The 26,509-nt window shown below is 46.3% G+C and overlaps 1 long non-coding RNA gene across 2 annotated transcripts; it reads right to left on the bottom strand.

Annotated features, from left to right (window-relative positions):
- On the bottom strand, positions 1–24,777 carry LOC121043553 (uncharacterized). 2 transcript variants are annotated; one of them, XR_005796902.1, is made up of 5 exons: positions 24,691–24,777; positions 22,276–22,942; positions 17,966–18,540; positions 8,611–8,690; positions 1–437 (listed from the first exon to the last, which is right to left on the bottom strand). It is a non-coding gene; the product is annotated as an uncharacterized LOC121043553 (long non-coding RNA). The 2 variants fall into 2 exon arrangements; XR_005796903.1 differs by lacking the exon at positions 17,966–18,540.
- Positions 24,778–26,509: the final 1,732 nt, after the last annotated feature.

The raw sequence follows: 26,509 nt of genomic DNA, 5'->3' as shown, positions 1-26,509 counted from the left end.
TCAGTTAATTTACTTCATTTATTCTTTATGCCCCACTGAGCCCCAGCACGTTGGGAAGTAAATGGTATTTTCTTCTAGAATTGAGCCTGCAGACATGTTGCAATAGCCTAGGGTAGCCCTGGTGTTGACGACAGGGGGGCTCTCCCTCTGAGGTCAGGACAACCTCCGGTTGACCTGCCTCCCCCTTTCCTCCAAACTCCAGCTTCCTTGCAGCTGAAGATGAAGCGGGGTAAGAAAATGAATAGCCTGAGAAAGCCTAGCAGGATGTGAGTAAATTAAAGAATTGGGTTTTTTCCCTTGGGTTTTTAGGCAAAGGGGAACCTAGCTACTATAAAAACTTAAATAAAAAGTACCAACATGAATGAATGTAGGGGCAAGCCCAACGCTGAGATACCATTTTTGCTCTAAGGCAAAATATCCACTGAGGGAATTTCCTCCTGTAAAAAAGAAGAAGAAAAGAAGGGTTAGAAACCGCTGCTTTCACCATTCTATCTATGCCTAATTTTCCACTCTTCTAAGATAGGGCTGTGGAGGCTGATCAAGGAGAAGAATGATGGGGCACCTGGGTGGCTCAGCTGGTTAAGCATCTGACTTTGGCTCAGGTCATGATCTCTCGGTTCATGAATTTGAGCCCCGCGTCGGGCTCTGTGCTGACAGCTCAGAGCCTGGAGCCTGCTTTGGATTCTGTGTCTCCCTCTCTCTCTGCCCCTCCCCCTCTTGCTCACTCTCTCTCTCGCTCTCTCTCTTGCTCTCTCTCTCAAAAATGAACATTTTTGTCATTGTGTTGGGTGGTGAAGAAACTAATGATTTGATGCTTGAAACGAATGATTTGAGCAGACTGACATGAACCAGGCACTTGAATGTGAGGCAGAGGTCACCCATAAGGATGGGGCGGGAGTATGACCCCTATGTTACCAACGAGTAACATAGCGATGACCTTGGTTGCTCCGAGGAAGAGGGATCTGGCTTTGGACTCGCCTGCCTGAAGCACTACACAAGCCAACTATCTCGGGGATTTTACCTGCTGACTTTATCTTAAGGGGTAGAGCTGGCTAAACATCTCAGTAGCCCAATTTCGAGGTCCCTGTGTTTTGAAAGAAGGCAGCCAACATCCTGACCCTACTCAGGTTCCTGATTACCTTGAATCAGGTGGCCAGGAAAGCCCCAGAGATTTCACCGTCTGATTTCTGGGAGTCAATTGCAAGAGAAGGTTAACAGCAGAAAACCCAAAGCAAACACAAAAGCTAGTACCTTCCGGGAGTAGCTTCTTGGTCTCCGGAGTTAGTGTCTACATGTAGCCAGCACCATTTCAAATGATGTCCCTTGGTTTGGGGAAAGGCACGTAGGGCAGCGTAACCTTTGCTTTCCCTCGGAGGTTTGCCTTCTTGAGGGCGATGTTGCTTCTTTTCGTGTTGTTGCTTTGAAACACAATCGTCTTTTATTTTGCTCTTGCCACGGAAACTCATAAATAAAGGGAAGCGTGATTTCTTAACGGCCTCCATCTTCAGACATCCTTCTCAGCCCAATTAGCTGGGAGAGCACACTGCTATTTGGAATAAAGAAAAGGAGGAGGGAATGTGAATATTGGAAGTACTGGTGAGTAGACGTCTGGGCTTCATGTCTGGAAAATAATGTACCCTTGTGTCGCTTTCGGACATTTGGTGTCCTTTTATTTGCAAAAGATACAGTATATGCATTATGCTTTTAATTTTTTTAGAAAATGGAGTTAAATCCATTTTTTGGTGTGTGTTTTGGCCATCCTTCATGTAGCTTTTTTTTTTTGGGGGGGGGCGCTGTGCACAATTACTTTGACGTGGTGTCACATAGGCTCATTCCAGTGGAATCCACTTAGACAGTCCTGATGCTTTTGGTCCAGCTGTGGACATGTGGTTTGATTTACATGGCGCTTGGATGGACCATGTGTATGCTACATTCCTGTGGAAGACATAATTGGCAACAGAAGGCTTGGGATAGCAGCATCCTGCTTTGCAAAATTATTTAAGAAAAAGAAGAAAAAAAAAAGACTTGCTGGTTAATTCCAAAATCTTCAACTGCCCTTCAGATAGGTACCACTTCAAGAGGTTAACCCAGTGTGATTCTCAACCCTGGGTCTCTAAGAGCCTCCCCTGGCTGGAACATTGATCCCTTCCACGTGTTCCAGGAGATGAAGATTTCAGTCCCAGAGATTCCCAGCATGTCTTGGATGGGGGCCTTGGAATGGATGGATGGATGGATGGACAGATGGATAGATTTTTTTTTTTTAAACACAGATGATTTTGCGGCCCAGCCATGGTTGAGAACAACTATGTTAAACCATGTGGTCTTTTAAAGGCAATTTGCTTTAATGATAAATAATACACACATCTAAGGACATGATGAGAAGGAGATGCTCACCGAAATAACAATCAAATAATGCCCATGGTCACCAGGGGGCTTGCTTCATGGTTATAACCAACCGCGCCCTTATCTCATGGGCTAATTCGGCTTTACATAAAGGTAAGTGCTACAAAACTCTATTACATTTCATTGTGTTTTGGAGATCACACACACGGGGCAAACTCACCTTTAGCTGCTAAAAAGTAAATAAAAAGACCACCATTTTCCTGGCTAAACCTGGCCTCATGTGCAAAGCTGACAAGGATTAGTCCATAATTAAGAGTTGTTAATTATCTGGATAGTGGTTGGCTGGTTCCCGGTAAATACAGCATCGGTTAGAGATGGACCCAAGCTTTATGGGGTTGCTCGGCACATACAAAAGATATACAAGCTGATAACGGCCACTTACCCTGTGCTAGGTACCCTTCCAATGCTTTACTAACATCACCTCCCAACGTCTCTACGAGGAAGGTAGTATTGTTCCCATAATATGAATGGGAAACTAGGTACAGGCAATTGCCCACCACTGAGCTGGGATTTCTGGGATTGGAAAGCAGATCTGCATGGCCCCAAAGCCATGCTACAACCACTACACCGTCTGGTCTCATCCCTGCCCTGCGGAGTGGGCCATACTGGAACAACAAAGACCACGGGGCCGACAGCCAGGTAAGCACTTCAGAGAAATATGTCGAACTTACACACAAGGATGTGCTCATACCACCCGTCACAGCAAAAGGAAAAATATTCTTGTAAATACAGCAGTGATGACTAGAGAGCAATATTACACTGGGCATATATGGTGGAGTACTGCTAAAGCCGGGTGATTTTATTTACCTAGTTCTCTGTATGTTTGAAATATTTCATTGCTAATCATTCTTGGGCAAAGGGAAATGGAGACAAGCCGATAAGCTCATCTGCATTATGAATTATTCAGATAGTTTTGCATAAGTTGGGGCAGATAGTTGCTGGTACAACCTCAAAGAAGAGAGAAGGTGGCGAAAGGAATGTTTGCGAATTAACTACCAAAGGAAAGAGACATGAGACAAATGTGAGAAATAATTAAATCACTTGCTCTCTGTGCCGCTCCCAGCCTTCTCCCCACGTGGCTCTTCGAGCTTAACAGCTGAGAGCAATTAGCCAACAATACATTCTAGTAGAAAAGGGATCTTGTTAAGTTTTGAGCTTGACCCCAGTTCTGGGTGTACTGCTTTCACAAATTACCTTAGTGCTTGTGGACTGGAATCGCAGTGCTTTAAATCCTCAAAAATTATGAGGCCAGCTGTTCCGGGTGGCCGTTCAGCCTTTGGCGTGAACCTCAAAGTCAATCCTTCGCTCGGGGAGGAGTCTTCCAGATTCCAGCAGCTTTTGTTCCATGCAGAGCACATCTTATTGACACTTCCCTCCAAGTTCACTGTGACCCTGGAGGTTGTGCTTTGATTTTTGACTCGGTCTGTGAAAATCATAAATGAAGTTTCACTGTCTCGTCTCGTACCCCAGAGCAGCTGGCACATCTCAGCAAATGTTGTTGCACGTGCGGTATATAAGGAGTAGCCACTTGCTGTGGTCACATTCTTCTTTGAATTCCACCTGGGGTCACATAGATGCTGATGCTTCTTCAGCAACGGATTCGAATCCTCTGGTTTCCAACTGGTTGGCCATTTTGCCGTGACACTCTTCATGGATAGCAAATGCCAAGCACGTTTCGTGCGCCATCATCAAGTGTCATAAGACACAGAAGTTTAGTATTTAATTTTCCACTAAACATACCCTTTTAGTTGAGTTAAAAATATATGGGTTTTTATTGCCTAAAGGGTTTATTGCAAAATTGTCAAACAAATAGTCGTAGAGTTAAACTGTATGATTAATGACAAAAGGCTATTCTGACTACTCCCTAGAAATTCGCTAGTAGAATTGGGCAGTCGCTATTTCTTGCACATAATTCATAAACACCTAACCTATGATTTCCATTCTCCTCTGACTCCCGTGAATGGTGGCCTGGCATGTTCATCCATCTCATAGACCGTGGCAAGTCCCGTTGCTACATCAAGTGGCTCACAGGGACGGCAGCCGCATCAAATGGGTGTTCCACCATCACTGGAGACCAGAAGGAATCAAATTGTCCCTAAGCCCCTCTAGCTGAGCTCTTGAATAAGCCATGCTAATTATGTGGAGTAGAAACCTGATTCCACTTGCATGAAACTCTGCAACAGGTGAAACTAACCTATGGTGGAAAAAAATCCGTACGTGTGTTGCCTCTGGAGAGCGAGGGCAGAAGTGACTGGGAAAGGGCAGGAGGGAACTTTCTCAGGTGATGGTCATGTACTAGAGCTTGGGAGGGTTGGATTACACAGCTGCATGCATTTGTCAAACCTCAGTGGATGTGCAAGATTTGCACATTCCATTGTACACAAATGATGTCAAAACAGAAGTTAATGTGCATGATGAAGTATTGGGGGTGATATGTATTGACCCCTACAAGTTTACAAAAAAAAAAGCAGATAGATGAATGGAAAGAAGAATAGATATATATGTGATAAAAGAAGCATAATGAAAATGTTAATGGTTGAATGTAGGTGGTGGATATAGACTGCTCACTATGAAATTATTTCAACTTCTTGTTTGTTTGAAAACGTTCATAATAAGGGGCACCTGGGTGGCTCAGTCGGTTAAGCATCTGACTCTTGATCTCATTCCAGGTCCTTATCTCAGGGTCATGAGTTCAAGCCCTGCGTTGGGCTCTGCACTGGGCACGAAGCCTACTTTAAAAAAGGAAAGACAAGAAAATGTCCATAATAAAATGTTTGGGGGATTAAGCAGCTTTCGTGTATATAATGGTCCAGAGGGTAGAAAGGACCACCCTTGTCTGTTCAGCCCCATCTATACCCACAGATAACAATTCTCGTTGGTATATTTTACATACACATGCATATCTACAACATATTTAAAGGATATACACCAAAACGTCTTTTATTGAAAAGACTGTCCTTTCCCCGTTGAATAGTCTGAGCACTCTTGTCAAAAATCTTTTGGCCTTATATGTGAGTGTTTCTGGACTCCCCGTTCTAGTCCACTATTGTCTGTCTTTATGCCCACCCTACACTGTTTTGTTTATTATAGCTTTGTAATCAGTTTTGAAATTAGAAAGTGTGAGACTTGTAGCGTGGTCCTTCTTTTTCAAGATGGTTTTGACTCTTTGGGGTTCCTTCGGATTTTATATGAATTTTATGGATTTTTCTATTTCTGGAAAACACATCCTTGGGATATCCAGAGGGATTCAATGGAACATCGAATCTATAGATCACCATGAATGGTATTAACAACAATCTGTCTTTTTTTTTTTTTTTAATGTTCATTTATTTTTGAGAGAGACAGAGACAGAATGCGAGTAGGTTAGGGGCGGAGAGAGTGGGAGACACCGAATCCGAAGCAGGCTCCAGGCTATGAGCTGTCAGTACAGAGCCCAACGTGGGGCTCAAACTCACAAGCTGTGAGATCATGACCTGATCCGAAGTTGGACGCTCAGCTGACTGAGCCACTTGGGCGCCCCAACAACATTCTGTCTTCTAATCCATAAACAATGGATGTCTTTCCACTTATTAGTGTCTTGTCTAATTTCTTTCAGCAACATTTTATCGTTTTTGGTGTAGAAGTCTTTTGCCTCCCAGGTTAAGTTTATTACTAAGTATTTTACTCTTTTTGATACTATTGTGAGTGGAATTATTTTCCTAATTTCCTTTGAAATTGTTCGTTGTCGGTGTATAGAAATGCAACCGATTTTTGTGTGTTGATTTGTATCCTGCAACTTTGCTGAATTTGTTTGTAGGTTCCAACAGTTGTGTGGGTATGCGTGTGTAACGTTTAGGGTTTCTACGTGAAAGGTCATATCATCTGCAAATAAAGATGGTTTTACTTCTTCCTTTCCAATCTGGATGCCTTTTATTTCTTTTTCTTGTCTAATGGCTCTGGCTAGGCCTTCTCCTATTGTGTTGACTCGTAGTGGCAAAAGTGAGCATCCCTGTCTCATTGCTGACCTTGGAGAAGAACCTTTCAGTCTTTCGCCACGGCATATGATACTAGCTGTGGGATCTTCATATATGCCCCTTATTATGTTGAGGTCATTCCCTTCTATTCCTGCTTTGTTGAGAGCTTTTTCATTACCATGAAACGGTGTTAAATTTTGTCAGAGGCTTTTTCTGTATTATTTGTGAAGATCATGTGGGTTTTTCACCCTGCCTTCTGTTAGTGTAGTGGAGTATGCTGATTGTTTTTCATATATCGAACCATCCTTGCACTTCAGAAGTAAATCCTAATCGGCCATAGCGTGAAATACTATAATATGCCGTTAGATTCTGTTTCCTAGTAGTCTCTGAAAATGTTCACACCGATATACAATACTGGTCTCTAGTTTTCTTGTGTTTTGTCTAGTTTTTGTATCAGAATAATGCTGGCCTCATAGAATTAATTGGGAAATGTTTCCTGCTTTTCCATTTTATTTGGAAGAGCTTGAAGAAGATTAGTGTTGACGCTTCTTCCGGCGTTCGGTAGAATCGAACAGTGAAGCCATCTGGCCCTGGGCTTTTCTTTGTTGAAAGGTTTCTCTGGTCACTACTTCATCCTGTTTTCTAGTTATGGTTCTGTTCGCGTTTTCTATTTCTTCATGACTCAGCCTGGGTAGATTTTGTGCTTCAGGAATTTGCCCATTAAACGCAAATTTTAAAGGGATAATCAAGGACATAAGTGGCGAGAACTTCTGCTCTCGCAACCCCATCTATTCAGTTCCTCCCTTCCCCCACAGGTAGCCAAGTGTATCCATTTGGGGGGTAGACTTCCACTGTTTTATATGCTGTTACTGTAACCTGAAGATATTTGCATGTTTGCCCTCCTTTTTAACACTAAGGGTTTTTTTTGTTTGTTTGTTTGCTTCGTTGTCTTGTTTTGTTTGTTTCACCTAAGAATGTATTAAAATGCTCTCTCCATTGTGTGCTTCCACTGTGTGAATGAGCCATACTTTATGGTGGGACGAAAATGTTCCCGGGTTTAGAATTTTTAAATGATGGGACTGCCACCTTGGCATTTTAAAGATTTGATTTCCTTTTTCCTGGAATGCCATGTCGCTGATAAAAAGCCAGGGATCCCAAGCCAGGTGTTTTGCATACACTGCTACTGTCTTCTCATCATCGTAGAAACCACACTTTACACATAAGGGAACTAAGGTTTAGAAAGTTTGACGGGTTTTCTCAGAGCCACACAGCCGTAATCCCAATTGCTCATTACTTTTCAGGCAGTCTCTTTTATTTCTGGTTGTTTTTCATCGTCTTTGACAGTTTCCTCACAAATTGTTTAGGCGAGCATTTATTCTTACTGATCCTGACCAGGACTCTTGGGTACATTTTCTGAGATCTGAAAACGTGCGTCTTTCTGCCATTTTGGATGTTTCTAATCTATTATCTTTTTTTTTTTTTTTTTTTTAATGACCACTTTAGCCTCATCTTCTCTATTCTCTCCTGTTGGAGTTCTTATCAAATAAGGGTTGATACATCGTAAAAATCCAAAACCCACCATTTATATTGGGTTCCCAATGAGTGGGATAGACTTTAGAATTGTGCATCATGGCAGCCTGATTTTATATCTGCTGGATTTTCTCAATCTAGCTTTCATATTTTCTATCCGGCCATTTGTATTTGCCATCTGCTTTCTGTGATACAGTCTAGAGAGCTTCCTCAGTTCTGTCTTCCAGTTCACCAATTTTCTCAGCAGCTCTACTATCCTGTTAATTCGTTATTTTATTGGCTGCATTTTCTTTCGATTCTTTTGCAAATCTGTCTTTTCTTTTGCTGTACTTTCCTCTGCTCTCACTATAGATCTTATTTCCTCCTTTTTAAAAAATTTATTTATTTTGGAGAGGGAGAGAGAGAGAAAAGAGAGGGAGAGAGAGTAAGCAGGGGAGGGGCACAAAGAGAGGGAGAGGGAGAATGTTAAACAGGCTCCGCGCTCAGCATCGAGTGTGGTCCCATGACTGCAAGATCCTGACCTGAGCGGATATCAAGAGTCAGACATTTAACCAACTGAGCCACCAAGGCGCCCCTCCTTCCTCCATTCTTAAAACTCCTTAGTTACTTGAAACATGATGATTTTGTTGTCTCTTCTAGATTGTTCTATCAAGTTCAGCACCTCGGGTGCTAAACTTTGTTTATGGTACCTGATGATTCTCTCTAATGGCATTTACTTACTCACATAGTTTATCATTTTCTCTCCTTTGATGTTGTGAGCTTATCTTCAGCAGAAGGCCCATGTCCTCTGGACTGGGGAAGAGCCTGTAAAGAAATGTTTTGTTGTAGTTTCTGCTTCCAGGGCTTTCAATGGTTCTACAGCAGTTTTATGTTAATTCCTCAGATAAGACTTTCAGACAACACAAGTGGTAAAAATTCAAATACCCCACCTGTGTTCGCTGCGGACTTGGAGTGTTTATATCTTAAGTGCAACTTTTTTCTTCACCTATGACCTTGGCACATGGCAGGCTTCCTTGGTCTGTTTTTGCATTTTTATATAAATAATTGTATTTTTATATAATGGATCGACTCTTGAAAATTTTTATGAAAATCGGTCATCCTTTAAGCGCTACGGTAGATGTTTTTGAAAAGTAAATAATCACCTTCTAAATGATACAACAAGTAAGGCGTTATTTTATTTTAATGTTTATTTGTTGATTTTTGAGAGATAGAGACAGAGAGAGAGAGAGAAAAAAAACGCGAGTGGGGGAGGGGCAGAGAGAGGGGAAGAGAGAGAATCCCGAGCAGGCTCCGCACTGTCAGCACAGAGCCTGATGTGGGCTCAAACTCAAGAACCGTCAGATCAGGACCTGAGCTGCAATCAAGAGTCAGATGCTTCACCAACTGAGCCACCCAGGCCCTCCTAGGACGTTATTTTCAATTTAATTTAGTGTTGCCTATTTACCTAGGAAAGAAAATGATTGGCCCGTCTTCCTGTACCCCTCTGTATCCATGCCGCCTGGCCTCAAACAGCGGATTCAGCAAGAGCTTAAACGTTGTTCAGTGACTCTCAGCTGTCACCAAAATTCGCTTAAGAAAAAAACAGACAAAAAAAACCCAAAAACAAAACTAAGGTGTTGGATTTGCCTATGACTTCGGAGGTAGCTTGGGAGTTTGGGGTTTTCTGACCGTGGGTCCCCGAGGCCCTCTTTCTGGTGGTCCTGCCGGCTTCTTGGGAAAAGTCAAGCTGCCTCTGTTTGGGGTGTGGCTCCCAAATTTTCATCTGTAAGCAGAGTGACTCATTTGTTGGGCTCACTTAATAGAAAGTGGTGGGAAGTTGTGGGAAGTGAGCTACTTCCCAGGAGAAAAATATAGTACTTTGGGGGTTTCTAATGGCTTTCCTGAGACAAGGTGTCTGCTGAGCTGAACTGGCATTAGCACTTTGCATGGGCGTGTTCCGTGTCTGACGGAAGGCCCGGGGCTGGTAGCCTCGGATGGTTTCCACGAGGAAGGAAGCTCACGCTGACTGCAACCCCCATGGGTGGGATCCTGAGCCAGGTGCTTTGCAGCCATTATCGTCTTTTCAATCGCCCTACAACCCCCACGTTGTAAATTAGGGGACCGAGGTTTAGAAGGTTTGACGAGCTTGTTCGCAGTCACACGGTCAGTAAGCAGGTCATGGGACTGGGAGTTTAAAACCCGTTCTCTTTCTGAATCCGCTGGGCCTGGAAGGATGTACAGGAAACTCATAAATTCAATTCACTGCTGGGAAAGTATGTGACGGGCTTAAATTAGCAACTGGACGTCCTTAAGAAAAATTAAAGAGAAAACGTATGCGGTGAAGGGAATTTTTTGCTAGCAAAAAAAAAAAAAAATTGTTATCGCTTTTTCTGTATTTCCTGTATCTGATGCTCCTTCTTCCTGGGGAGACCGGGCCCAGCGTGAACATTCTTGCACTCCATGAATCTTGCTTTAATAAATCCTCTCAGTCCCTGGACGAGGCTAAATTCTGATGCCCAGGATGAGCCCAAGCAGACGTCAAACTAGTGTGTCATTTATGAGCCTCCGAGCTAACTCCCATGAGCTGTGACTCACTGGGCTTCTAATTATACCTTGTCCTGGCTCCTCAGATAATGGGTTTGTCTCAATGGTTTCCAGGGACAGATTAGGTCAATCCTGTATTTTGCGAGTCTTGGGTGTTCTGCCAATTCGTGTTGTTCTTTGTGTAAATAGAGGAGAGATTGACATGCAGTCAAGAATTTGAGTGGGGCCCCTAAAGTTTTCACCGTCACGACAATACCTCTTAGCAAGTGCACCCGCAGTTCAGGGGTCCGCCGTGGAGTTTGGCAGTCCTGCTTCAGGTTTCGACACTAGAGTGTACAAGTCCTCAAAGGGCTTTGGCACCAAGAGGACATGAATACCCCGGGGCCATGATGGTGGTGATAGGTAGATATACTTTAAACCCCACAGAGGGGGCAACTCGGGGGACGGCATAGGTAATATCCGTGGACACAATAATGGGCAGAGCCACAGCAGGAGACATCAGATGTCATCTGACCTGTGGAAACTGACAGAAGTCCCGTCAGTATATGAGAAGCACCTCCTGGTGACTGTTGGGAGCAACGGGGGAGATAACAAGAAGCCTCTGAAACTCAGGCGTTGACACAAAGTGCTGAGACTGGAAGGGACCCGAGAGGCCCTCCGCTCGATTGGCCCGCTTTACGGACCGGCCACAGCTCAGAGAGGCGAAACGGTTTTCCAACATTGCACCGCTGGCTAGAACTCACTACTTTTCAGCTCCCCAGTTGGCACTTTTGGTGCCCAACAAATATCCAAGCTTTTCCTCCAAAATGAAAAGATTTTCTTGGGTTTACCAATCAGTTGACTAAACTTGAGGGAGTGTTTGGGGGTTGTTTAAAAAGATATGGGCAGGATAACTCGGTGGTAGGTTTCCAGCTGCAGGAAGTCCAGAACAAGACTGACGTTCTAAATCTCTGTATCTATACCGTTCTTACAGAAATGGGCACAGAGGGCTTGAAGCTCAGGGCTCCGAGAATGGGTCTTCACTAAGACCTTTCCCGTTCCGTCCTGCCTATTGCCCCTCTCCACAGATGCCTTGTCGACACCGACCAAATCACTCCTGGAGACAGTTCAGGATGGGGTGAGGGTGAGGAAGAACTGAAAGAAGGGCAGAGAGGGGCCTGGGGACAAGTCGCAGTCTGAGCTGGAGTCAGACTTGTGAGAGACCAAGACCATAGGCTGAGTATGGAAGGTCAGAGTCAAAGTAGAACCCACGTCGAGAGCAGGGAAGAGACAGGGGTTGAGGAAGAATGGGAATGACCAAGGGAGGAGGGTCTAGGCCTGGAAGGGCAGAGAGATTTCCTCTAGCGTCAACACTCGTCAGCTAGTCAGAGCTCCCAGAGCAGCAGATTAGGGGCCATGTGTGGGGAGATAGTTCTGTGACAGGCCAGTGGTGTCCACTCTGGACAACAAAGGAAGGGTACATGCTATGTATTTGCAGAGTATGATGGCAGTGACAAATGGTCAAGAGTGCAAGCTCTGCAGACCTTCTCAACTCTACCCCTCTTGACTGATGACCTTGGACAAGTCACTTGCCCCTTCAATGTGTCTCTTTCCTAATTTGTAACAAGGATGAAAACCCATAAATGTGTTGTGAACATCAAACACAGTAACAAAGGAACCCAATCTAGACCAATGCCTGGGACACGGTCAGCACTAAATAAATGTTAATTATAATTGCATTGCTATCCCTGATCTTGGATGAGTACCATGAATAGCTCTGGGGTATCTGCCATATGTAAGGGTGAGGATCAAATTAAAAGGCCATAGCAAGCACGGAGTTCATTAGACTTCTCTCTCTCTCTCTCTCTCTCTCTCTCTCTCTCTCTCTCTCTCTGACAATACCTATAAGGTATTTTGAATCTAGACTATTTAAAACAAAGCTTAAAGGTTTGTTTGGAACTGAATGCTGGGTGTGGGGAGCGGGGGGACGGCTCTCAAAACAATGTAGAGTTCATAAAAACAGCCTCTCCCTACCCCACATTGGTGCTAAGTGTGGGCCTTTGTTTGAACCACTCATGCTGCTTAATTAGCTGACTCTGGTTATTTTTCATCTGCAAACTTTTGAAAATCTTCTCCCTGAACCGGAAGTGGGGAAAGGGGGGATGGGAGTGAACAGGCTTTAAGCAGGCAGGCCCGGATTTTGTATTGTGTAATAGACTTTGCTGTGTACAAAGCAAATAGGGGTTGGAGCTGGTTGGGCCTCTTCTCTGAACTCCACGTCGTTGCCCTACTAAGAGCTGCCAGCTCACAAGTCTACCGCTTGCTTCTAGGTCTGTCAACCGGAGACAGTTTGTTCGCTCACACCCCGTGTACCTCCCTCCCGGTGGGGAAGAGGTGTCCTCCCCATTCTCTCCTGCCCCTTTGCTAAGTATGCTTTCTTGCTAAGCAACCGTCTCTCTCTTTCTCCCTCTCCCTCTCTCTCTCATCCCCTCTCATCTCAGCTTAGATTCCATGGACCACCATTATAATCACTCTCTTGCAAATGCCCCCAACTCCCTTGCCTCACCCTGTGTCCCATGCGTCTGGCAAGACTCCAACTCCTCAACGAATGCAATGTTCTACCTCCTCCCTTCTCTGTGCTTCTATCTGAACCACTGGACATTGCAGGAGAAAATCAAGGAATGAAGTTCGCTGGTGTCACTAAAAATTCATGATCCTAAATCTCAAAACATGTCTAACAATTCTACCACCCTTCTCTACATGAGTAGCCTTCGTGGTTTCCGAGGTGACTCTTTTGTACTCAAAATACGCTCTCTTCCTCTACTTTCCTCTGGGGCCCTGCCTGCCCCCCATACTTCACTAAGAAAGTAAAAGTGACCAGACAGGCACTACCTTCATTTCCCTAAGCAAAAAACTACAAACCTGTCTTCACGGTGCCCGTCTCCTGCCCACCTCCTGTTTCCAAACACAAAGTGTCTCCCATCTAACCAAAGACCTGCCTTCTCGCATCCTTGCAAGGACTTTGATACTTGACTTATCACCTTCCCTCCTCTCTCCCCAATGTGTCCCCTTCTACCATGCTATTCCCATCGATACATAACTATAACGTAATAGTATTTATCTTAAAAAAAACAGCTTGAGAGTCCTTCACTAACTTAACGGCGCCCCCCACCAATTCTGCTCTCCTTAGCCAAAATTCCCGTAAATTTCCCACATACCCCACATACTCTATTGCATATCTTCTCCCACTTAAGCTTCAGCTCGGTCCAGACTGGCTTCCGTTCCCACTTCTTAAGTGAAGAAGTCATTTCTGTCAAAGTTACTGCCAGTTAGTAACCCTCCTGGGAGCTTCCCAGGCGTAATCTGAAGCACGCCCCCTTACGCAGAGGGCAGGGAGAGACCAAAGAAAGAGGCCGCCACTCCAGGCGAGGAAGTGGCAATTTAATTAGCGAAGGGGACTTACTTGGGCAGCAGCAAGATGAATGGATCCCCGCTGCCAAATCTGAAAAGTTTATAAAGAGGCCTTAATTGGGTTTCAATCATGAATACTGCACACACACGTCATTCTTAACACCACATCACTCTCTTACGGCCATGTCCCTGGAGCAGCTCTGGGAGCAGGAGAGGTAAGCAGAACCCACTTTCCGAAGACAGGGTAGGGGGCGAGGATGGCTCGGGTCCAGCTCATGGGTCAATCGTGGTCATGTCTTCTCGCCCACCTTCCCCCATAGTTACCTATGACCTTGAGATTCAAGAGATGTTTTTTCTATCCTCTTCCTAACCCAGTTGAACCTCCACTCCTTGAAATGCTTTCTTCTGTTGACTTTCCTCTTACCTCACCATCTGACCCTGCTTAGTCTCCTCACTGGTTTCATCTCATCTCCCCAGTGTCCCAACAATAGAGTATCCAAGATCAGTCCTGGACCCTTCCTATGTATATGCTCATCTCAAGTCTTTACATACTGTCTATGTTGGTGTGGCCATCTCTATGTTGATGGCTCACGAATTCCTATGTCCCATCTGAAGAGCTCTCATAAGACCCAGACCGTGATAATAATATTATTAACAATAGTAACAACAACAAAGGTAAATAAAACTCAACTGTTGACCGCATGCCAGGCCTGTTTGAAACCCTTCACATGATGGAATCATGGATCTTCATCCCATACCTTTGAAGAAGGTACAGTGTAATCCTCACTTTATAGATAGGGGGACGCAGGCAGATTGCTTGTGCGTTTTGCACCCCACAATTGGTAAATAGTGTTTCTGGAATTTTAAACCATGCAATTGATTTTATCCCCTGGACATAAATTTTAATACCTATTCATCCAGCATGTTTTCCTGAAATGTTGCTCAGGACAGAAGTCTGAAAGCCATCTTTGGATTATTTCTTTTTCCCATACTCCACTTTTATTATTTTATTATTATTTTTTTAATGTTTATTTCTGAGACAGAGACAGAGCATGAGCGGGGGAGGGGCAGAGAGAGGGAGACAGAATCTGAAGCAGGCTCCAGGCTCTGAGCTGTCAGCATAAAGCCCAACACGGTGCTAGAACTCACAAACCGTGAGATCGTGACCTGAGCCGAAGTCGGTTGCTCAACCGACTGAGCCACCCAGGCGCCCCCTCCCACACTCCACTTTTAATCTCTAGAATTCTTTGTCATTTCGACTTAAAAAAATGCATCTTGAATCCAATTCCTTCTTTTCACTTCTCCGGCCATCACCTAATCCAAGGTTTGTCTATGTTGGTATTTTTGACATTTGGGCCTGGATCATTCTTCATGTGGGGGGCTATCATGGGCATTTTTAGGATGTTTAGCAGCATCCCTGGCCCTCTACCCACCAGATGCCAGATGCAGGCCCCAGTCGTGACTATCAAAAAATGTCTCCAGACATGACTGCCCAGTGTCCCCTGGAGGACCGAGGTCAACTTGGTCCGAGTACTCACCATCTCCTCACTGAACGACAGTGATCTCCTACCTGGACTTCTTGCTTCAAATTTTATCTATATTCTTGTTTTGTTGGTCCGCAAAGCAAACAGAAAATTGAAACAAGATCATCATTATTCCGGTCTAAAATGCCTTAGTCGTTGCCTATTGAATTTGCAAAAAGTTGAAGAAAAAAATATCAGATTTTTGAAAAGGCTTTGTGCGATCTAGCCTCTGCCCAGCTCACCGGTCTCATCTCCTATCACCTCCCCTGTGCCGCACCCGCAAGGACCTCTCGCCGCTCCTTCCACCGGTGGAGATTTCTACCAACGCGCTCTTCCCCCCTCTGCCAGTTTGGCTACTGTTTTCTCCACTTCTCGATGCGCCTCATACACACACACACACACACACACACACACACACACACACACACACCCTCTGCATGCTGCTCCTACTCTATCCTGTGTTACATGAAACTGGAGCCTTGTCGTCCTTCTAACGCTACCTTCACGGAGAGATGTCTAGTTGCTCTAGGCAAACATCTTCCTGGTGGCCCCCTGCCATTATTGTCCACCGCTGCCCCGCCCTCCACTTCTTGTTTTATGTCCCTCGTTATTTGTTTGCTTTCAATCTCCCCTGGACTACAAGTCCCATAAAGGCCGAGGCCATGTCGGTCCCGTTTACTGCGGTGATCCTGATGCCTGGCCCGGGGACTGGCACATAAAGACACAGCCAGTGGCTCAGTGGAGAGGCGGGTAAATGCACGTCACTTAGAATAATTTCCAAGACTTCCCCCAAAACCCCGATGATGGGGCACAGTGCGCTCTTGGGAATAAGGATGTGAGTAAAGGAGGGGGATTTAGCCGCCACCAGGAGATTAATCAAAGCTGACATGGTTTGTCTTGGAAAAAAGGAAATCCTAGCTGGGCTACCACTGTGCATTCCCGAGCTATGAACTGGTGCGTCCCAGGTCAGGCTTATTATTTCTGGCCCCAGTTACCCACTACTGGCTAGGTCCTTGGGTAGCATGGTTTTCCCCCTTTCAGTGTGTGGTTAGTCACTGGGGGGAAGTACCCCATTATCAGTTCTGTTGGACCTCACATCCAGGATGTGAGGAAACAGGAATTAAGTACAACTCCCTGGGAGCTATTTCAACAGCTGTGGTTGGTGAGGAAGTTCGCCCCTTCCAGAGCCAGCTTCAGGGTAGAGGAGCTGCGCAGCAGGGACAGTATTTTGAGACTTCCTTCTTGGAACACACTTGCAGAATCCTCCCTGGTGCGTGTGTGCTTCGGTGTGTGTGTGTGCGTGCGCGTGTGTGTGCACGTGTTTGTGTGTGTGTGCAGACATATCCAGAGTTAGAAGACTCTTTAGGCAATACTTAGCCCAATCTTCTCATTTAATAGAGGGGCTTTGAGACCCTGAGAAACTTGACTTCCCTAACGTCACACATCTGGTTAATGGAAAAGCTGGATTCAAGTAAAAGTCAGGCCTCCTTCTACCACATCCTGCTGTCTGAAAGGTTCATTTCAAAGCATAACATTTGAATTTTTTTTTTTTTTCTGATTAAAGAGTCATAAGTAGATGAAGAATTCGGAACTGCCACTCAGAATGCTCTGGGTTTGGCTACCTCTTGGAAAAACCACTTCCGGCTTCCCTTCTAAGAGGCAGCACTTGGCGAGCCCCTGGCCAGAAGAGGCCCATCTCTGGGTGAAACCCCAGTCTTATCCTCTGACCTCACCTTAGCCCTTGCATCCCTACCCTGTTGGTTTTGGCCATGACTTATTAACCACCGGGAGGCCCGCTGTGGTTCCTCTTGCCGCCCAGTGTCCATGGTCCTGCTTTAGTCACTGGCCAGTCCTTGCCATGACTCTAGCCCCCTTCACTAGCCTAGTTCTCGCTTGTCATGAACACATCTGAGCCATGCTCCATACCTGTGGACCCAACCAACCCATCAGGCCTTAAGAGAATGCAAGAGTCCAGAATGACCCCATCTTCCTTGGTTAGCCTCCCGCTTCCCTGGAAACACTGAGAGCGGTGGCCACCACACAGGGTCCCAACTGGGTCATTTTCATTTTTCATCGACCTGTTTTACAACTTATTAAATTTTGTGAGCCACATCAAATTTGTGTTGGAAGTGTCCAAAGGAATAATAGATACGAACATAAACAATGTGTTTACTGTGCCAGAATTTGGCAGAAGAGGCCAGATAGTGGGTCCTTTCAGCTAAGAGTTTTTCTTTTTTTCTTTTTCTAGTGTTTATTTTTGAGAGAGTGTGGGGCAGGGGCAGAGAGAGAGAGGGAGACACAGAATCTAAAGCACGCTCCAGGCTCTGAGCTGTCAGCATGGGACCCATGGAAGGGCTTGAACTCAGAATCACGAAATCACCACCTGAGACAAAGTCAGCCGCTTAACCGACTGATCCATGCAGGCGTCTCAAAGAGTTTTTCTTATGCGTAAGATAAGACTCTTAAAAGATCTGACCGGAGAGATAGCTCTGCAAAGAATAACTATAGATTTGGCTTTTTTGGAGGAGCTTGAAATACGTGGTGGATGCTTATTATTTTTGTTGGCTCTCCACCTTCCTGCTCCCCTTTGGGGGAACTTCCCCACCCCGACGTGTTTTGCATTGGTAGAACCTGGTGCCCTACCTCCTCCTATAGAAGCCTGAAGAGGGAACTTCTGAGTTCTGGCAGCGTGGGCTGTAACCTCCGCTTATCCAATCAGATGCTCCTTTGCAGGACACGGAGTCTCTTGATCATGGCGCAGGATGGAGGGACACAAAGAAAGACTTTAATCAGCAGAAATGGTGGTAACAGCAGAAGGAGGTCAGCTAGACCACCGGTAGTAGCCACAACATGTCTTGAACGAGTTCTTCCTAAGACATGATCTCGATGGTGCTTACTGTTCCCTGGATCCTCAGACCTGCTCTAGTTTCTGCTTTTTCCCAAGTCTCCCTCTCCCGCCTTCCTGTCTATTCTGTGAACGCCACTAAACCCTGCCAACAAATATCATTCCTGTTTCAGTTAATCCAGACTTGATTTCTCTTTCTTATGCTCAAGGACTCAGGATCACACAACACAGAAGAGGTGACTTAACCCTCAATTCTCCATGGCACAGTTAAGTCGTGGCCTTTAGAAAACAAAACAGAGAGGTACCTGTATGGTCTGTGGTCTCCAAGGAGATGAGAGGAGTTGTGGTTATTGATGGCTGTTGATCCTCAGATCTGATGACCACAAAGATAAAATTAATTGAATGCATGCATGCATGAATGAATGAATGAGCGAAATCTTTCTTCAGAGAAAAATTAACTCCTCTTTGAGCTTCCGGCCCAGGGAGAGAACTTAAGTTGGAAATGACTGCACCGACTACTCTCAATTTTATAATCCCATTTACCTAAGAGGTTCAGAGTTTTCCTTGGCAGCGAAAATACTCTGTCTGATCACTGACATACAGAAGAGAGCTGGATCCTGGAAGTCCTGGTTCCTTAACCTCTTGCTTCCTTCACATGTTCTGGAAGAAGGGCACCGGAAAAGGGATCAGAGGCAGCCGCAGACAGTCCTGGCTGAGAGCTCTGTTCGGGAGGTAGATGAAGACAGAAGAGGGATCGATTGACCTCTGGTTACTTGAGTCACTGTGGCTGCCGAGCACTGGGTTTATGTCATGTTCATGGATCCACCCTGAGACAGGTAGCTCCCGAGTTAGATGCTAATTCCCAAATATGATTGAACGTGTTGCAGAAGGAACATTAGATGATCCGCAGTGTGCCATCGGGCAGCCCTGTGGAATGCAAGTTCTTTTTTGAGGCCTGGGGACCAGGTGAGCAGACTCCTTGCAGGGGCCCCACCCCCACTGCATCATTTCAGGGGCAACACCCCATTTTATTCATGGGGATGCTTTACCCATCCTCCTCTGTTGTTGTTGTTGGCTTGGTTTGTTCTATTTCAGTAGTCTTGCAATGAGCACACATTTGCAAGTGTTCTAGACCACGCTGTCTCTAAAATCTAAGCCAGACAAGCAGCAGTTCTGGAAGACAAGAAGGCATTTCCTCTTCTGGAAAATGAAGGTATGGCGGACTAAAGAATTCCTGAATAAATTCCTCCGGGAAGGCTGGGGCAGGGCTTTGAGGAGCTTTAAAGGCACAGGCTGCTATACACGCTGTCCTTTGCCTCCCGAATGGAAAGCTGTGCGCGCCTTGGTAGAGGGATCACCTGAGGGCGTGTGGGGTCAGTGTTGGAAATCAGCGGGGAACAGGCTTGATCTTGACAGAGAGTAAGGGTGTGGGGAAGTATCTTGAACTAATTCTGAGTCACCAGGAGACCGATTTTTCCAGCAGGGGGAGGATCGAAAGAGGTAGGAACACCCAGTTCAAGCTGCTTCACCTCGGGTGTATCTAAGAGGGCAATCTGATTGATTTTGCTGCCTAGCAGTGTTCTCATTTTGAACATGCATCCCCCTCAGATCAGTGTCTTAAAGGTGCTGCCTTGTATGGATATGATCAAGGGATAAGTACGCTTGTATTTAACATAAAAATTTGAGAACTTTCATCTTCAACTACTCGCATTTAAATCCCTTGCTGCCTCTCACTGGGGCCGGGAGAACAACAACAACAACAACAAAAGAATACATTTCGTTTAGCTACCCACTTCAGAGAAAATCTGGGCTCATCTTTAGGTTGTACCGTTCCTGCCCAGGTGGTGCCGCTGAGAGGGAACGGTCCGTGGTACCATCTTGTCTTCACGGGGCCATTCTCTACAAATCTCCGAGTCTTGTTTTCATAGCAGAAGCGTGTTTTCCTCTGTTGACCAGGTGTCTGAGTTATAGAGAAGGATGGATCCTGAAGGGTCCTAGTCCCTTAAGCTCTGCTTTCTTCCGACTTTTGGGAGGACAGACATCGAGGAGGGATAGAGAGTGAGAGGGTGTTAGGAAGATGGGCCGGGGATCCCCCATTAGGAGTCTGTTTACGTACATGGTGGCCCAGACTTTCGGAGATCTGGGTAGAGACAAGGGGGAAATAAGACTGTGTTTTGGAAACTGTGGTAAGAAGGAGGCAATGACTCAGTGCTTACTATCCCCAGAAAGTGATACTGCTCACTAGGGAGGCTTTGGGGCAAAGCCCGTACATGTATCTGGAGGTGGAGTTGGAAAAGCAGATTGGCACCTGGGAATTTGGAAGGAAAGGCGTGGGGGGTGGGGAGAGAGACTGTGCACGACCACACCCCGGGGGGGGGGGAACACATTGGGGAAATAGTACCGAAAATGGGTCCCCGAGGTGGAAAGAGCTGTCAGAACAGAAGCAGAACTGCTGTGTTGTACTGTTACAGAAGGGAGATTTGCAGGTTGTGTGGGAAACCCACAGACATTTATTTCATTTTCTTTATGCTTCTAATTTTAATTTTCTTTTCACTCCAGCATGTGTGAAATAATTGTGGTTTAGAGCAATGTAGTCTTGGGAACCTTAGGGCTATACTTAATGTCCAAGTTTAGGGTTTAACCAAACATAGCATACCTGGAAACAGTCCTTTATTTATCAGTGGCTGAAATAGCAGCTGAGTCACAGAAGTGACCCAAACACATGTGGTGCCTTTCTCATACGTCCTAAGTCCCCGGGGTGTTGGCGAGCCTTGCCTTTGCCCGCTCAGGCCTTGCAGTCTCCTCTCCACCCACCTTGCCCGGGGACAATGCCCCTCACACTGGTCCTTCTCTGATTGTTGCCCAGACACCAGGCCCACATGCTGACGATTGACTTTCAGAGTTGAGCTAGAGAACATTCCAGCAACTAAAGCATCAGCAGCTCCACTCATTGTTCTAAACATTGGAGCTCAGTTCTGAAATATCAACTTTGCTTCAGTTGGATTTCATCTGTGCTCAAAGGGGAGAGGGAGAAAGGATCCATCTGGTCTGGAAGAAGACATTTATTCTTCCCCCGCCTTGTAGTGATCAACGACAGTCACTATGCACTCTACCCCTAAGCCCTAGCCCTGGTACAGAGGAAGGAATGGGCTAGGACGGAGCCTGCCGCCCGCTATCTCAGTGGCTCGGGGGCCATTAAACACAGTGGGATGGATTTACACCTGTAAGCAGGGTTGCGTCATCCCCTCATTTCCCACACGTTCTTGCTATCGTAGAGAAGACTGTGAGAAAGCTCCAGCGCAAGGTGTGCCTACCTCAGGGGAAATCAAGATGATCCCTTGGGTGCAAAGAGAAAATACTAGAGCCTCTATTACATTTATTTAAAATTTTCTACTTTTGTGGGTATGTTACAATATGCATTACATATTAGTATGTTGGTAAATACACTATCTACCTATCTACCTACCTACCATCTATCTATGTCATCTATCGTCCAGCTACCCATCCTATCAGGGGGCGCATTGAGCAGCATTGTGGAAGAACACACTCCTGGGAGATTCTATTTCAGTAGATTTCAGGTGAGACTGAGGAAACTGTAGTTATCGGACGCATTTATCTTCGTGAAAGAACCTTTTCTTAAATGTAACCTCACACACAATCCTAAGAAATACAACAGATAAGGATGGGACCACTCTTCTGAAGGAAGCTGGAGGCAAGGCTAGGGGATGGCCCGGCTTTCCTTGTGTCCCATCTCCCCTCCGCTCTCCTTGGTCTATGTAGGCTCTCCCTTGGAAACCATCATGGTAGCTTCTGGAAGATGAATCTTTGGAGGTTAACTGTTCCCATGTTTGAAACTGAACTAACAGGACATGGCCCCCATTCTCAGGTTTGATGTCACAGATAGTTTCCACTAGCTGGATCGCTTTCAGTCTTTTTCTTGATGCCACATGCTCAATACAGCCTCCTAGCCCAGGCTAAGTGAAGGGACTGACCTGAGAATAGACTCCTTCTTCCTAAGGCTCCTTCCCTCGGCTGCTTCCTACCATCCTGGGACTGCTTCATCTTTCTTAGCAAAGGGACTTCCCCACAGTAAACAGGCAGGACTCACCTATTCACGAGGGTTCACGTTCATCGGCAGAGGATGGCCAGACTGCGGCAGCAAGCACTTCTCTGATCTTATTTCAGATTCGCAAGGCGCTCCCTCTGCAGAAGGAGATTCTGTTTAAATGAAACGCAGTCCCATATCCTAGGGGCACCTCACCTTTTAGCTGATTCAACTATACTGACGTATGGTTATAACTTTCTTTCTAATTTTGCTGGTTGAGAGATGGCCTATTTCCCAAGGGCAATTCACACACTGTCATTTATAGAGTTCTGTTGTCTTCATGAAGAACCACGAAGGGTAAAATCGCCTCACAGAGTCAGGGGGAAGGTGGGGTGTGGCAGATACAGATACGCTACCCAGCTACCCCTGTAAGATGGGACTCCCTGCCCAGCGATGGAGAGGGTAGCTAGCTCACAGCCTCCTCTGTGAGCAACTGTTGAGCCGAAGTCACACACGGTTCTGAGTGGCACTAGCCAGTAAGTGAGCAAGGCCATGGAACAAAGACCTGGCCATTTCCTCCTGATGAGGACTCGGATCCAACAGGTGCTCTTGCTCCGTATCCTGATCGGGTACCTCCCTCATGACCATTCTTGCTTCCTCACATTTCCTCCCAGGTGTTACTCCCCCCAAAACCTTATGTACTCCTCGTTCTGTCTCGGCATCTTCTTCCCTGAGAATCAGAGGCGGGGGAGGGGGGAGGAGGAGGAGGAGGAGGAGGAAATGAGAACCAAATACAGGTTGCAATAGATCGCTTAGGTTTACAGTCCCCAGCCCCCGGGCAGGAGTAGCTTGTGGGGAGCCTCAGAGTCATTGCAAGGAGTCTGTAAATATACACACGTGTCTGTGGCCTGACTATATCATCTATTTAAATATTTTGAATAACAGATGTGCTGTTTTTCAAATGTAGGAATCAAAATTCACTGAAGTCGTTTTTTAAATAGTGCATTTTTAATTTTTTTTTTTTAACGTTTATTTATTTTTTGGGGACAGAGAGAGACAGAGCATGAACGGGGGAGGGGCAGAGAGAGAGGGAGACACAGAATCGGAAACAGGCTCCAGGCTCCGAGCCGTCAGCCCAGAGCCCGACGCGGGGCTCGAACTCACGGACCGCGAGATCGTGACCTGAGCTGAAGTCGGACGCTCAACCGACTGCGCCACCCAGGCGCCCCTAAATAGTGCATTTTTAGATCGGTGGTCACTACCAGTTACACACACACACATCGAGGGACATTCTCTGTCCCTGCAGGACAGAGTTGTGTGGAAGACCCTGGAGAGGCCCCAGTTCTGGGGACAAATGGTAGAGTTGAGGGCAGTGCGTGTCTGAAGCAACCTTTTCAAGAGAAGAATGGGCACTGAGAGATGGCGAGGCTGCTAATTACCAACTTCCTTGCCCTCATCAGCTTGCCCCAGGTTGCCTATGTGAGCATGACACCGTTCCTATGTCCGCGGGTGTCATCTGAATGATCCCAAGTCCTATCAAACCTTTGATCCTCTGTTATTCATAAGAGCCTGTCTGACCTGCCTTGCCTCGCCAGCCTCTGAACACCACTTTGACAGCGACGTTGCTAGCCTAGGCTGTTGGGTTTCCTGCCACATGTGGGTGTCTGCAGGGCTGGGCCGACCAACATGGCAGAGATACACGCTGCAGAAGGAAGTCGACTTTGGTTTCAGCATGAACTGGTTAGATCCTGGACGTTTCCCAGGCTACGACTTTTGTTGGCCTGGCACACTCAGGCCGAGGTGAGCCACGGCTGGGAGTTTTGTGAGCGTTTCCGAGCTGAGTGGTTACCCCAGGTCTGTTAGCCATCTGGGCCTAGGGCATGAACTGGGGCACCCTCTCCTTTGAGTTCTTGCACCTTTTCACTCTGAGCCAAAAATATTTGTGAAGAGCCACTTCCGCGCATGGTGAGCGTGGGATGTTTACTCTCAGACTCACAAGTGTGACACGTGGGGGTCAGATTAGAACGGAGCAAAGTCTAAGAGTCTGGCCAATTGACTCTAATGGATTTTTTTTTTTTTTCTTAAAAAATGGACGAACAGACGTGTGGCTTTCTAGTCCGGGGCGTGACTTTGGAGTCAGACCGCTTGAGTTCGTATGCTGACTCAACCATTTACTAACCATGTGGTTGTAGGCAGCTTACTTAATCTTCCCGAGCCCCAGTTCCTTTACCTTGACAACAAGGACAATCGCATCTACTTCAATAAACGTGAAGCCCCTAGGGAGCGCTCAATAAATATGAACGATTACTGTTTCTGCTGTGCTGTAAAGAGATTCTGGGAAAGAGGTCTGGTAATTTGACGTCTCTGACCACCATTGTCACTGTCAGGAATAGTCCTCCAAGAGCGAACGTGATGTACTGCCACTTGCTTCGGTTTTCACACCCGGAAAGTGAGACTAAGGTTGCGGGCTTTTCATACCTTATGGGATTTTGAGATGCATCCAATGCAGGAAGAGATGCCTTGAGATGTAAATATGTCCTCTGGAGCTGGGAGATCTTGTCCACGCTTGTCCAGCGGCAGTGGCTGTGGCGGCAGTCGAGGGTCCTTGCCCGTCCTGCACCGTTCGTGTTGATGTTGCCTCTGCGCGGAGCTGTGATGGAGCAGAAAGATTTTGCTGGGGTGGGCGGGGCTATTCTTCCTGCACTGCCTGTGACACAGCCCGGTGTGGTTGAGAGCACTGCCTTTTGATGTCCGACGACCTCTCTCATAGGGTCTGAGGTGCTTCTACTAGAGGTGACTGATCTCTGGGGTCGATGCCAGAGCCCGCTTTACAGCTCGAGGACCATAGGATGAGCAAAGCCAGGTCCTACAGCAGCAATGCGTGAGACTCGGGTGGGGGGCAGGCCCTCACTCCCTCTCCTCTCTGAAGGGTCCTTATGAGAGGAGATGTTTGGCTGCCCCTGAGTGAGACATGGTAAGAAGTTTGCATTCATGGAAAAAGGAAGGGGAAAAAAAAAATCACCAATGCTTTCATACGGCCCAGCATGTCACAGTTCCTATTTAAGGGGGAGGACTCATTTTTCCCTAAGCTGAAAATATTTGGGCTAGGATGTTGAGGCAGAGGGTGGGCGGGGAGAAATTGACTTTCTATCCAGAGCCAGACAGAGATGAGCATATTCAATGAAATATTTGGGGTTCTTATCTGAGGGGGAGTTCTTTAGTTCCAAGCAAAGAAACCCCAACATGGGCTAACTTAATCCAAAACTAAATTAAGGGTGCCTGAGCAGCTCAGTCGGGTAAGCGCCTGACTCTCGATTTCAGCTCAGGTCATGACCTCACGTTCGTGAGTTTGAGCCCCATGTTGGGCTCTGCACCGACAGCATGGAGCCTGCTTGGGATTCTCTCTCCTTCCCTTTGTGTCTCCTCCTCCCCCATGCTTTCTCCCTCTCTCTCTCTCTCTCTCAAAATAAATAAACTTTTTTAAAAAAATTTAAAAATACACACACACACACACATAGGGTAGCTATGGAATCTGGCTTTGTACAGGACAGGAAGCTGGGAAACCTAGGTCGGAGAAACGAACGGGCTTCCCCTTAGCTAGGGTTCCCTTATGTCGCTTCACACAGGATTTCTCCTCCCTGGAGAGACTTAATCGGCCTTGCTTGGGGACAAACCACTACTTGACCCGCAGGAGGTCAGGCACCTTGCTTCAGGCTTTGTCAGAAGGGCGAACAGAATGCTGAGCAGGCCGTAGAACAGATGTCTTCCACGGTCTCTGCTTTTTACCATCAGCCTCGTCACTATAATTAGTTCCCTGAGGCTGCCCGGTTTTACGTGCATCCAAAGTGGAGTCAACACGTTCCTGTTTTAGAGCATCCTTGGTAAAATTTGCCCGCGTAAAAAGTGGATTACAATCTTGTCGCCCAAGACGAGATGCCTGCCTCGTCTTGCTGGCCCACCTGGAGAACAGGTGCTTGGGCCTTCCCGACGAGGTCCGCCTACCTCGCCTTGCTGTCTCTTTAATAGCTCCATGCTCTGGGTCATAGAAGCCTAGGCCTCCAGGCCCCTGGTTACCCGGCCTAACTGTTGCTTAAACAGCAAACTAAAAATAAGTGTGCCCGGGACCGTTCATGCTGGCAGTGACAGTTGGACGGCCACCTCACCACAAAGACACTTGTCATTTGGAGGTTTGGAAAAGGGAAACACTTAAGTGCTAGTTTATCGGCCCAAAGAAGCTGTGACAAAAAAAAAAAAAAAAAAAAAAAAAACCCAAAAAACACAACACCCATCCCACCCA

Source organism: Herpailurus yagouaroundi, unplaced genomic scaffold (assembly GCF_014898765.1).
Source record: "Herpailurus yagouaroundi ecotype Mexico unplaced genomic scaffold, PumYag 187, whole genome shotgun sequence".
NCBI classification, from domain to species: Eukaryota; Metazoa; Chordata; class Mammalia; order Carnivora; family Felidae; genus Herpailurus; species Herpailurus yagouaroundi.
Note: the sequence above shows the minus strand (reverse complement) of the source record. Positions and strands in the feature narration are given on the sequence as shown.